Genomic DNA, 9,793 nt, shown 5'->3' with positions numbered 1-9,793 from the left:
TAATTTTATTAAATAGTTCTGAAACTTGGTACTATGATTCTCTGGAGCAGTCTCCATAAACAAATACCAGTAGATATTTTGAAAATCTTGAACTTGACACATGGATATTAAAATAAAGTTGTCTTTACAGTTTATTACTGACAAAATAAAAAATTAAATAGAGGGTCTGATCATTGTAACATCAGATACATGTACCTGTGTAATATCGGTGTTTTTAAGATTTAAATTAAAAATGTGAAAGTGTTTTACCTAGAGTTTTGATAGGATAGTTCTAAAACTTAGTACTATGATTCTCTTGGGTAGTTGTCACAAACTAATAGGGAGATGTTTTGCAAATTTTGAATTTTTCAATTTTTATTAAATTTAAAATTTAAAATAGAAATTTAAAGGGACATGCCCTAGTTGTTAATCAATACGCCTTTGTTTTTCGCTATTAAACCCATTTTCTCAGAAATAAAATTGCACTTTACTTACATTTTATTATTTAGAATATACATTTCCATTCACCTGAAGTGTTTTTTGGTAATCCTGGTAATCCTGGTGTTTGTAATACCACAAAATGCATTTTTCATATTTCTTAAAAATGCACTCGCGTCTGAGAAAAAAACGTGGAGCAGACATGGTCTAATCTATTTTTAGAGGGGATCTTCCCGTTTCAACGTCACAGACGTTGGTATACCATGTGCCATTATCATTTTGGTTCGGTTTGTTTTCTCGTGCACGGTTTGCGCAATCAACGTCCGATTTGTTGTCGTTTGCTTGTTGTTCATTTGTAAGGTTTTTCTTCACAGTTCGTGAACATTTTCATTAACAATAAAGTTCAGACAAGTAAGTATCTCAATACAAAACGTTAAAAACCCTTAAAGTCTTACGATACCTGGAGAGGGGATACAACCTTGGGGGGGGGGGAATGGGGGGGGGGCACAAGCTATATTGTTACCTTTATTTAAATAGATTAGGACAAAAAAAAACCTTACATTTTTGTCCTGGGGAGGGGAAGTGCCTCCCCACCTCTGGTTCCTACAGACTGTACTACTACTACTACTACCACCACTACTACTATTACTACTATACTACTACTACTACTACTACTACTACCAACAATAATAAATGGTGCATCTAATTGCTAATAACAATAGGTTAGCCACTAGTACCCGGTGCCGAATAGCAAATGTTGGCTAATTGCGGTTTATATATAAAATTTATTATTTCAAACACTGTAGTATAGTCAACATGGTCAGTGACGGACTATCATTGTCGTCTTATTCCGATTCAAGTATCATGATTGCTGCAGCAGCCACTTCCTCAACAGAAGCAGCCATGTTGGTAAAGTAACTTCCTGTTCCAGGACAGAACAGTTGGAACATTCCCAGGAGAGGTGAAAGGAACGCACCCCAAGTCTGTGTGCACTCTGGGAAATTTGTCCTGACATAGGCATTTCTGTGCTTCGAGCGACATTTACCGGTGACATCTGAATACTAACTTTCAAAATTATTTCAAGTAATTGGGTCACGGGGATTCCCATGGTATTTATCGATATAAAACCTGCTTTTTCACTCTATTTTATAAAAACGTGATCTAAGTGTGTTATAGTTTTGTAAATTAACCAAAATTAGAATTAATTTGTGCAGGCTGAAACTAGGGCATGCGACTTTAACATTGAACATTTAAAAATCTGTCTACTTTTAGTTTTTTGACTGGATACATGTAGTTCTGAAATTTAGTATCCAGCCAAATAAAAAAAAATGTGTTGTTCTGGTTACCCAACTAATCCTAATTTTGTTCACCATTTTCGCAGACCCTAAAAATGTTTTTTCAAAATTAGTGAGAGGATGCAGCATATGTTTGAAATGTTACTTTACTGCTCTTTGCCAAGACCAATGTGACAAATTTTAGAAATAATAAACAAAACAAAACTTTTTTATATATGTAACCAGAACGACGAACTGGAGGGGAGTATAGGTTTCATGTCCGTCCTGTCTGTCCATCTGCTGCCTGTCTGTCTATACATCCCATTTTCAGATGTTTTGTTAACAGTGGCTTGTGCTATTGAGCTGACATTTTGTATATAGCTTTATTATGTACTGTTACACATCAAGTTTGACGTTCATGGCAATTTACCCATTTGTGACAGTTATATGGAGGTTGAACAAGTTTAGGAGATAAGAAAATCTGTTTTCCTTGAGTGTTGATCAGATACATTGTAGTTCTGAAACTTAGTACTATGATTCTCTGGGGTAGTTGTCACAAACTAACAGAGATAATTTGAAAATTTGTATTTGTGAATTGTTATTAAATTTAAACATTTTAAATAGAGATTTAACATTGAACATTTAAAAATCTGTCTACTTTTAGTTTTTTGACTGGATACATGTAGTTCTGAAACTTGGTATAAAACTTGGTATAAAACTTGGTATAAAAAATAATAAAATGTGTGGTTCTAGATCTGGTTCTCCATTTTCGCAGACCTCAAATTTTTATCAAAAATGTAAGATGATGCAGGATTTTTCTAAAATATACTGTACCGTATTTTGCAGAGTACAAAACGCAGCCGTGTATAACCCGCAACACCGTTTTTAACACGTTTTCCAGCACCAATTTATATATAAAACGCACAGGACCCATATTCACAAAAAGGTGTAAATTTACGTCTACGACTAGCACTTACGTCTGCCGTAGATTTACGTTTACGTGCAAGAAGCACCTTATTCTCAAAGACGGTCGTAAATGTAAATGTAACTTAGTTGGACGTAAATCTACGATTTAACACTCTCGCCGGAGAAATAAATTAAAAAACCCATTAGAAACGATGGCTACCGGGTAAATAACAAATGCGCAAAACGCAATTTCGTTTGTCGTCTGCTAACAATAACATCGCGAACGGCGAACCATGGCATTTTGGTATTGGTGAGGATCCGCGTTTTGGTACGAACTTGAGAACATTTCTCAAAAACATCCGTTCGATCACCAACAAAAATATGTTCAATCCGTGGGCATTCGCCATCGCAAACTGCTTCAGTTATTGGAAATGCTGCCAGTTTTCATAAATAATAGTAAATAACGGCGATCGTGCTTGGTTTATTATATGTACACAACTTACGTGCAGCGTTAGTTATAACCGGAGGCACTCTTATATATTTACGTCCAACTTTACACGTAACTTACGTTTTCGTTATTTCGTGAATAGCTCTTCAGTCGTAGATTTACATTTACGTGTAAAACTAGGCTTACGCTATTTTGTGAATAGCTCTTCAGTCGTAGATTTACGTTTACGTGTAAAACTAGGTTTACGATGTTTTGTGAATATGGGTCCAGGCCTATAAGCCGCACATTACTTCAAATATTTACGTAAAGTGCCCAACAGTTTATGCAGGTTTTTAGTCAGTGGTCACGTGTTCGTTACTAAATATATACGTGTATGCTTTTGTATTTGTATGGAATATATCTAAAAAGGCACTTGTTTATATGTGACTTTAAAATTATTTACGATTATACTTGCTATTTCTTTGTTCTCACAATTTGGGTCAGGAATAGACAAAGGCCTGAAAGCAATGTAGGTGAAACTCCACATGTTCGATCAGCTGGTTGGGTGTCAAGTGTAATAGATCTATACTATATATTCAGTTGGTGGTGTTAAATTATACTGTACCAGCAATACATAGTTTCGAATACAGCGTATTGGTACAATTTATTGTTCCAATTCATCCTGTGAAAAACTGGCATTTTCGCACAAACAGAAAACTACTGGTACTGATGATGCATGCACAGTTTTGTGGATGTGACAGAAGGTCACAAAGATACAGTGGTGATTGGTTGGGGGGGGGGGGGGTGCTCGTTTTAAGACGACAATTGTCTTGAATTTGCTACTATTCCTGAATTGTTTTTTGTGACTTGCACTTCAATAATTTAAGTCATATTTATAAAACTAATATAAAAAGACAAAAACATAAAACAGTACCATATTTTTAAGACCAAATAGGTTGGCATTTTTAATTTTAAAAAGTAAATAATTATAACATGTTCTACAATATATTACAGCATTTAGAAATAGTCTTTTTGGCCACACTATTGAATGTCAGTGGGTTTGTTTACAAATCACCGAGTTCATCTGATTCGAACCCATCAAAACTGTCGTCTTCTGTGTCCGAGTGATATTCCTAAGCTACCTCGGGTGGAAGGATGACGCCAAAATCAACACCAACATCATCCATGTTATCAACACTCATCTCACTTTCCCCGTACGTCAGTTCCACTTTAATAAAACCGCTAACGATGCATGAACTTGGCACTCTGTTCCACACTAATGTAATCCACTAGCACACTTTAGAATATGACACCCTTCGCATACGACCAGTTGCGGTGTAACTGTTCACCATCTGTCATCCACTTGTAGCAGCATCATATTGGGTTCGAACAGACGACAGAGAGATGGAATGTTATTCAGGTTTATTCATATATTCTCATATTCTCGCATCATTCTTTACAGCTCTGAAAATATTACAGATAATTACATCCATTAAGTATAATTATGATTAACATCATTGTAAATACACCAATCATAAAATATCATGTTAATCATTCAATGATATTATGATATAATACACATACAAATTACTTCATATACATGCCAAAAAATACATTACACAATATTAAATCATTGTAGGCCTAATAGTACATATAATACATATAATAGTCAACAATAACATCATAACAGAACGTTAAGTATAATATCATAATATACAAAATATCTACCCACATAATATGAACTATTACTCAATTATAGCGATACAATTTATTCATAAACATACCAAGTATGTGGACCAAGCTGTCCCAGTAACAAAGTAACCCGTCACGTCATCACGTGTACAGAAGACGAATCTAAAATTAGAAATAAATCATCATACAAATATACAATTATAACTCTTAATAATCAGGTATAAACTGACCACACAGTTTCAAATACATATAAATATAATATTCTTTAATACATGTCTACATGAACATATAGACCTTCGAACTCGTCCAGTATATTCACACACACTTATTCAAGTGTATGCATTAGTATAAACTACACAATCTGTTATAAAAACATCCACAATTTAATATAAAGACATCTATAAAGACATCTACAATATTCTACAATTAATTCATAAATCACATATTAAATTCAAACTTACAAGAAACGAAGATTTCCCCTCTTCTAGCAGCGAATCCAACCGAACATCCTATCTTATTCGAACATCCTATCTTATGCTGCAAACCTTATATTTTGGTATATTAATGCACTATAATTATTTGGTTATTCGGTTTTTTTATAACGTAAAGGGTTTATCTGTTTAATTAACAATGGACGCTGACATCAAAGTTCGTAGAATTTTATTCAGTAATGAAAACTAGAGTGACTATCAAAAACGAAAAGTGAGTAATTTTTGTGGCCACTTCTAGCATTCACACACACTAAGCAGCGTCGACGCATGAACAGAATCAGCCTCTGGATGAGGTTCTGGGGTAACCTCTGCCATTCATCTTGGAGTGCCTGCTCAAGATGCCGAACGTTGTGAAACTGACGTTGGTGGAGACGTCGTCCCATTTCATCCCACAAATCTCAATTGGAGAAGGGTCAGGGGATAGTGCAGGCCATTCCAGGACAGGGATGTTTGCATTAGCTAAAAACTGCATGGTTAATCTCGCAGTGTGCGGTCTTGCGTTGTCCTGTTGAAAGGTGTGCAGTTCTGGGTGAGCAGCAAACTGGGGTGCGACAATTCATCTCCAGACGTTATCGATGTAATACTGGGCTGTCACCCTTCCATGGCAGACATGTAAAGGTGTTCTATGGTGATAACTGATTCTGCCCCAAATCATAACACTTCCGCCTCCCCACCGGTCAGTTTGGACAACGCACTCATCTTGATATCGTTCTCCACGACGACGCCAAACACGTAGTCGTCCATCAGCATGTCTAAGATGAAATTGAGATTCGTCTGAAAACAAGACACCTTCCCACTGCCGTCTATTCCAGTATCGATGACGATTACACCAGTTTAAACGTACATGTCTGTGACGTTGAGTAAGAATTGGCCCAACGTAGGGCGTCTAGCGTGCAATCCTGCTGCAAGTAAGGCCACACTTTATTTTTTTAGGATTACGGATTTTTTTTTTTAAGGAGGCAATGTAGGAGGATGGAATAAACAATTTAATAAAATTCACCCAATTCCTGTTGTTATTATCTTTTTTTTTTTTGTATTACGGATGTTTTCAGTAAGACAACCGATTTCAGTCAAAACAATGACGTCAACACGTTGTTTTGTGACGTATATTGGCCATACTGAATGCGTTTGGTCTAAATTCCGAACTTGTCGACAGATGAAATGAAATTTCAGCAAAGTCGGAGTTGTGTATAAATTAAAGTATTAACACCATTCAAAACATACTTTGTACTACTTTTAATAAAAATCCATCAAGATAAAATTTAAATAAACATATTAATTAATTAATGAAATGTCAAGGGAGAGAACGATTTTTCGGCACTCCGTTTCAGATGGGATTGAATTCCACTTTTCTATATACCACTCCACTCCAGGTTGCATCGCACCAAATAAAATACTTCCGGATCGAAGCTGAAAGTGCACCGACAAAATCTTACGGAGTTGGAATAGGATGGGCTTGTAAATACTGATTTAGCTTTATATTTCAAGGCTTGTATTTTTATTTATTTCGTATTTCCCGACACCGCCACTGTAAAAATCATAAGTAGGCGGGAAAATAAAACATTTTTTTTGCTGAAAACTGATTTTTTTTTTTTTTTCATTTTGGCAAAATTAACGACGGCGGATCCGTAATCTGAAAAAATACAAAAGTGTGGCCTAAGCGGTGTCATACAGTGTTTGCACTAACTGGGCCACGTCTCCCTTGAATCGTAGGTGCTGTGCGGGCAGCTGGTTGTGTGCGATCATGTAAATGTGTGCGGATGATGTAACGATCTTGTCTTGGTGTTGTAACCCTCCGTTGGCCAGGTCGTGGTCGATATCGAGTGGTCCCAGTTTGTTGTAAACGACTGAACAGTCTCGATATTGTTGAGTGATGACATCTAAGACGTTGTGCTATAGCGGGATTTGATAATCCAGCATCATGCATCCCAACTGCTCTTTCGCGTTCTTGTGGTGTCATTACGGGCATTGTAATAACGTTTTGTCACATAAAGGAACAGTACAAAATTACAGTGGCTTTTATAGGCTGTGATCTAAGCTATCACAATTTCCATGCACAGTCACTTGTTGCACGTTATTTTTCAGAAGTACGACATGTGTTGCGTTTTGGTGACTATCTCCAGATTGTAAGGTTTTATGCTTTATCGATAAAGTGCATTGTTGTAAAAGTTCATTATTTTAATTTCCTAATGGTAAATTAATAAGTTACAGAATTTACAGTTCACATTTTGTGTGCATTTTCATTTAAAACGTATAACATTGAATACAATACCATGGTGTGTTTTCAATGGTGTTCAGTGTATAAAAGTATGCCCCCCCCCCCCCCCCCACACACACACACTTTTTTGCACCTTCCTACGCTACTGTAGGGCCTATATAAATATATGACTAGATTCAAGATCAGCTATTTCTCGTTCTAGTCACTGCATCACGACTGATATATCAAATGCCATGGTATGTGCTATCCTGTCTGTGGGATGGTGCATATAAAAGATCCCTTGATGCTAATGGAAAAAAAAAAAGTTCCAATAGGAGCTACTATCCAGCAAACTAAATCAAACTTACTCATTGGCTCCATTTTTCTTTCTATGGACCATCCCAAATTATGCGCCAAAATTACTTCATGAAAATTGCGCAATCCTTTGGTTTTTACTTAATTCTTCGGAACATTCAAAATTCAATAGCACTACAAATGCCCCACATCTTACCGACCCTGGTCGGGTTGCTGGTGCTCTCTTGCACCTGCCAGCTCAGGCGATCACTCCTCCCACGCATCCCAAATCATTTTCCTGTCATAGACGGAGGAGCCAGCATCGGTCGACACCTGCGCCCATAACGGGCGTGCGCTACAACAGCATGCTCTGAATGTCATGAGAGCGTATACATGTAACTGTCCAAATGTCCGTCTAACTCTCTTACAGTCAGAGTACTCGGGCTATCCCCTGGGTTGATCAGTCTCCCTATGGGCAACCTAGGGAGACATCTCAACACCAACTAAGCTTAGGTCCTATTAACAAGCTACTCTCGGCAAACTAAGTTAAACAAATTATATAGCTCCTTCCCCCCCCCCCCCCCCCCCCCCATTCAGCGGACCGATAAAAAACACACCAAATTTCTTTCATTCAAAATGCGCGCCTTTTCCCATTGGCATTAATCCTACGCCACTACGGGACATTCCAAATTCCGCAGCACTCAAACCAAGCCTCCGCCTGCTACAGACCCCGGTCGGGTAACCCGAGTAGTCTGACTGTAAGAGCTAGACGGACATTTGGACATAAATACGCTCTCATTACAGTCAGAGACCAAGCTATATAATTTTTTGGTAATCGCCGACCACCAAAAAGTAGTCAAAGATTTCCGCTCTAATACCACAACAATCCTATGTTCGACGTCAAATACATTTACATCGACCATTTTCGAGTTACTTGATTAAAACAAATCCAGATATTAATCAATAATACACACACTACAGAAAGAAACCCGACAGCACCCACATTCAGCTACGCTTTGGCAAACTCCGGACAGCAGAATTCTAAGTTCGCCGACCCACTCAGCCATTCCGTCTACTAGGCGGAATAGCCCAGTGGGTGATCACGTGATCTACATCTCGAAATAGGTCGGCGAGCTTTGTAATTATGGCGACGGAGTGTCACGAAGCATAGCTGAATGTGGGTGCTGTCGGATTTCTTTCTGTAGTATGTGTATTAGTGATTAATATGTGGATTTTTTTTTTTATCAGTTAACTCGAAAATGATCGATGTAAAGGTATTTGACGTCAAACATAGGATTGGTGTGGTATTAGAGCGGGAATCTTTGCCAACTTTTTGGTTGTCAGGAATTGCCCAAAAAAATACATAGGTTGGTCTCTGACTATAATGAGAGCGTATTTATGTCCAAATATCCATCTAGCTCTCTTACAGTCAGAGTACTCGGGTCTTCTGTCGATCGTGAACTGTAGAATTCTAAGTTAGCCGACCGATATCGTAATGTTGCATCACACGATCGCCCACTCAGCCATTCTGTCTCCAGGGGCCGTCTCATACAATAATATGACAAGTGCCCGACAATCACCAAAAAAAAGAAGAAGTTTGTTTTGTGTAACGACACCACTAGAGCACATTGATTCATTAATCATCGTCTATTGGAAGTCAAATATTTGGTAATTTTATCACAGTGTTAGAGAGAAAATGTGCTACATTTTATCATTAGTAGCAAGTGATATTTTATATGCACCATCCCACAGACAGGATAGCACATACCACGGCCTTTGATATACCAGTCGTGGTGCACTAGGTGAAGTGAGATATAGCGCAATGGATCCACCGACGGGAATCGATCCCAGACCGATCATGCATCAAGTGAGCACTTTACCACTGGGGTGTGGAAAATCATCAAAGCGACAGATAGTGGTACACACACACACACACACAGATAGAGAAACAATATTACATTCACGTTTTCCCAAGGTGAAAAACATATTTGGTCTACTACGAGTAGTATGCTTGCTTGGCATTGTATCAAAGGCTGTGGTATGTGCTATCCTGTCTGTGGGATGGTGCATAGGCCTATAAAAGATAATTTTTTGA

The 9,793-nt window shown here is 37.7% G+C and overlaps 1 long non-coding RNA gene across 1 annotated transcript; it reads right to left on the bottom strand.

The window, feature by feature from the left end:
* Window positions 1-3,971: 3,971 nt before the first annotated feature.
* Window positions 3,972-6,413, bottom strand: LOC121387719. Its single transcript, XR_005959861.1, has 3 exons — window positions 6,208-6,413; window positions 4,809-4,878; window positions 3,972-4,488 (listed from the first exon to the last, which is right to left on the bottom strand). It is a non-coding gene; the product is annotated as an uncharacterized LOC121387719 (long non-coding RNA).
* Between the last annotated feature and the right edge of the window lie 3,380 nt (window positions 6,414-9,793).

The sequence above is a fragment of the Gigantopelta aegis genome, chromosome 13 (genome assembly GCF_016097555.1).
Source record: "Gigantopelta aegis isolate Gae_Host chromosome 13, Gae_host_genome, whole genome shotgun sequence".
Taxonomy (NCBI): Eukaryota; Metazoa; Mollusca; class Gastropoda; order Neomphalida; family Peltospiridae; genus Gigantopelta; species Gigantopelta aegis.
This window is presented reverse-complemented; position numbering and strand designations above follow the sequence as displayed.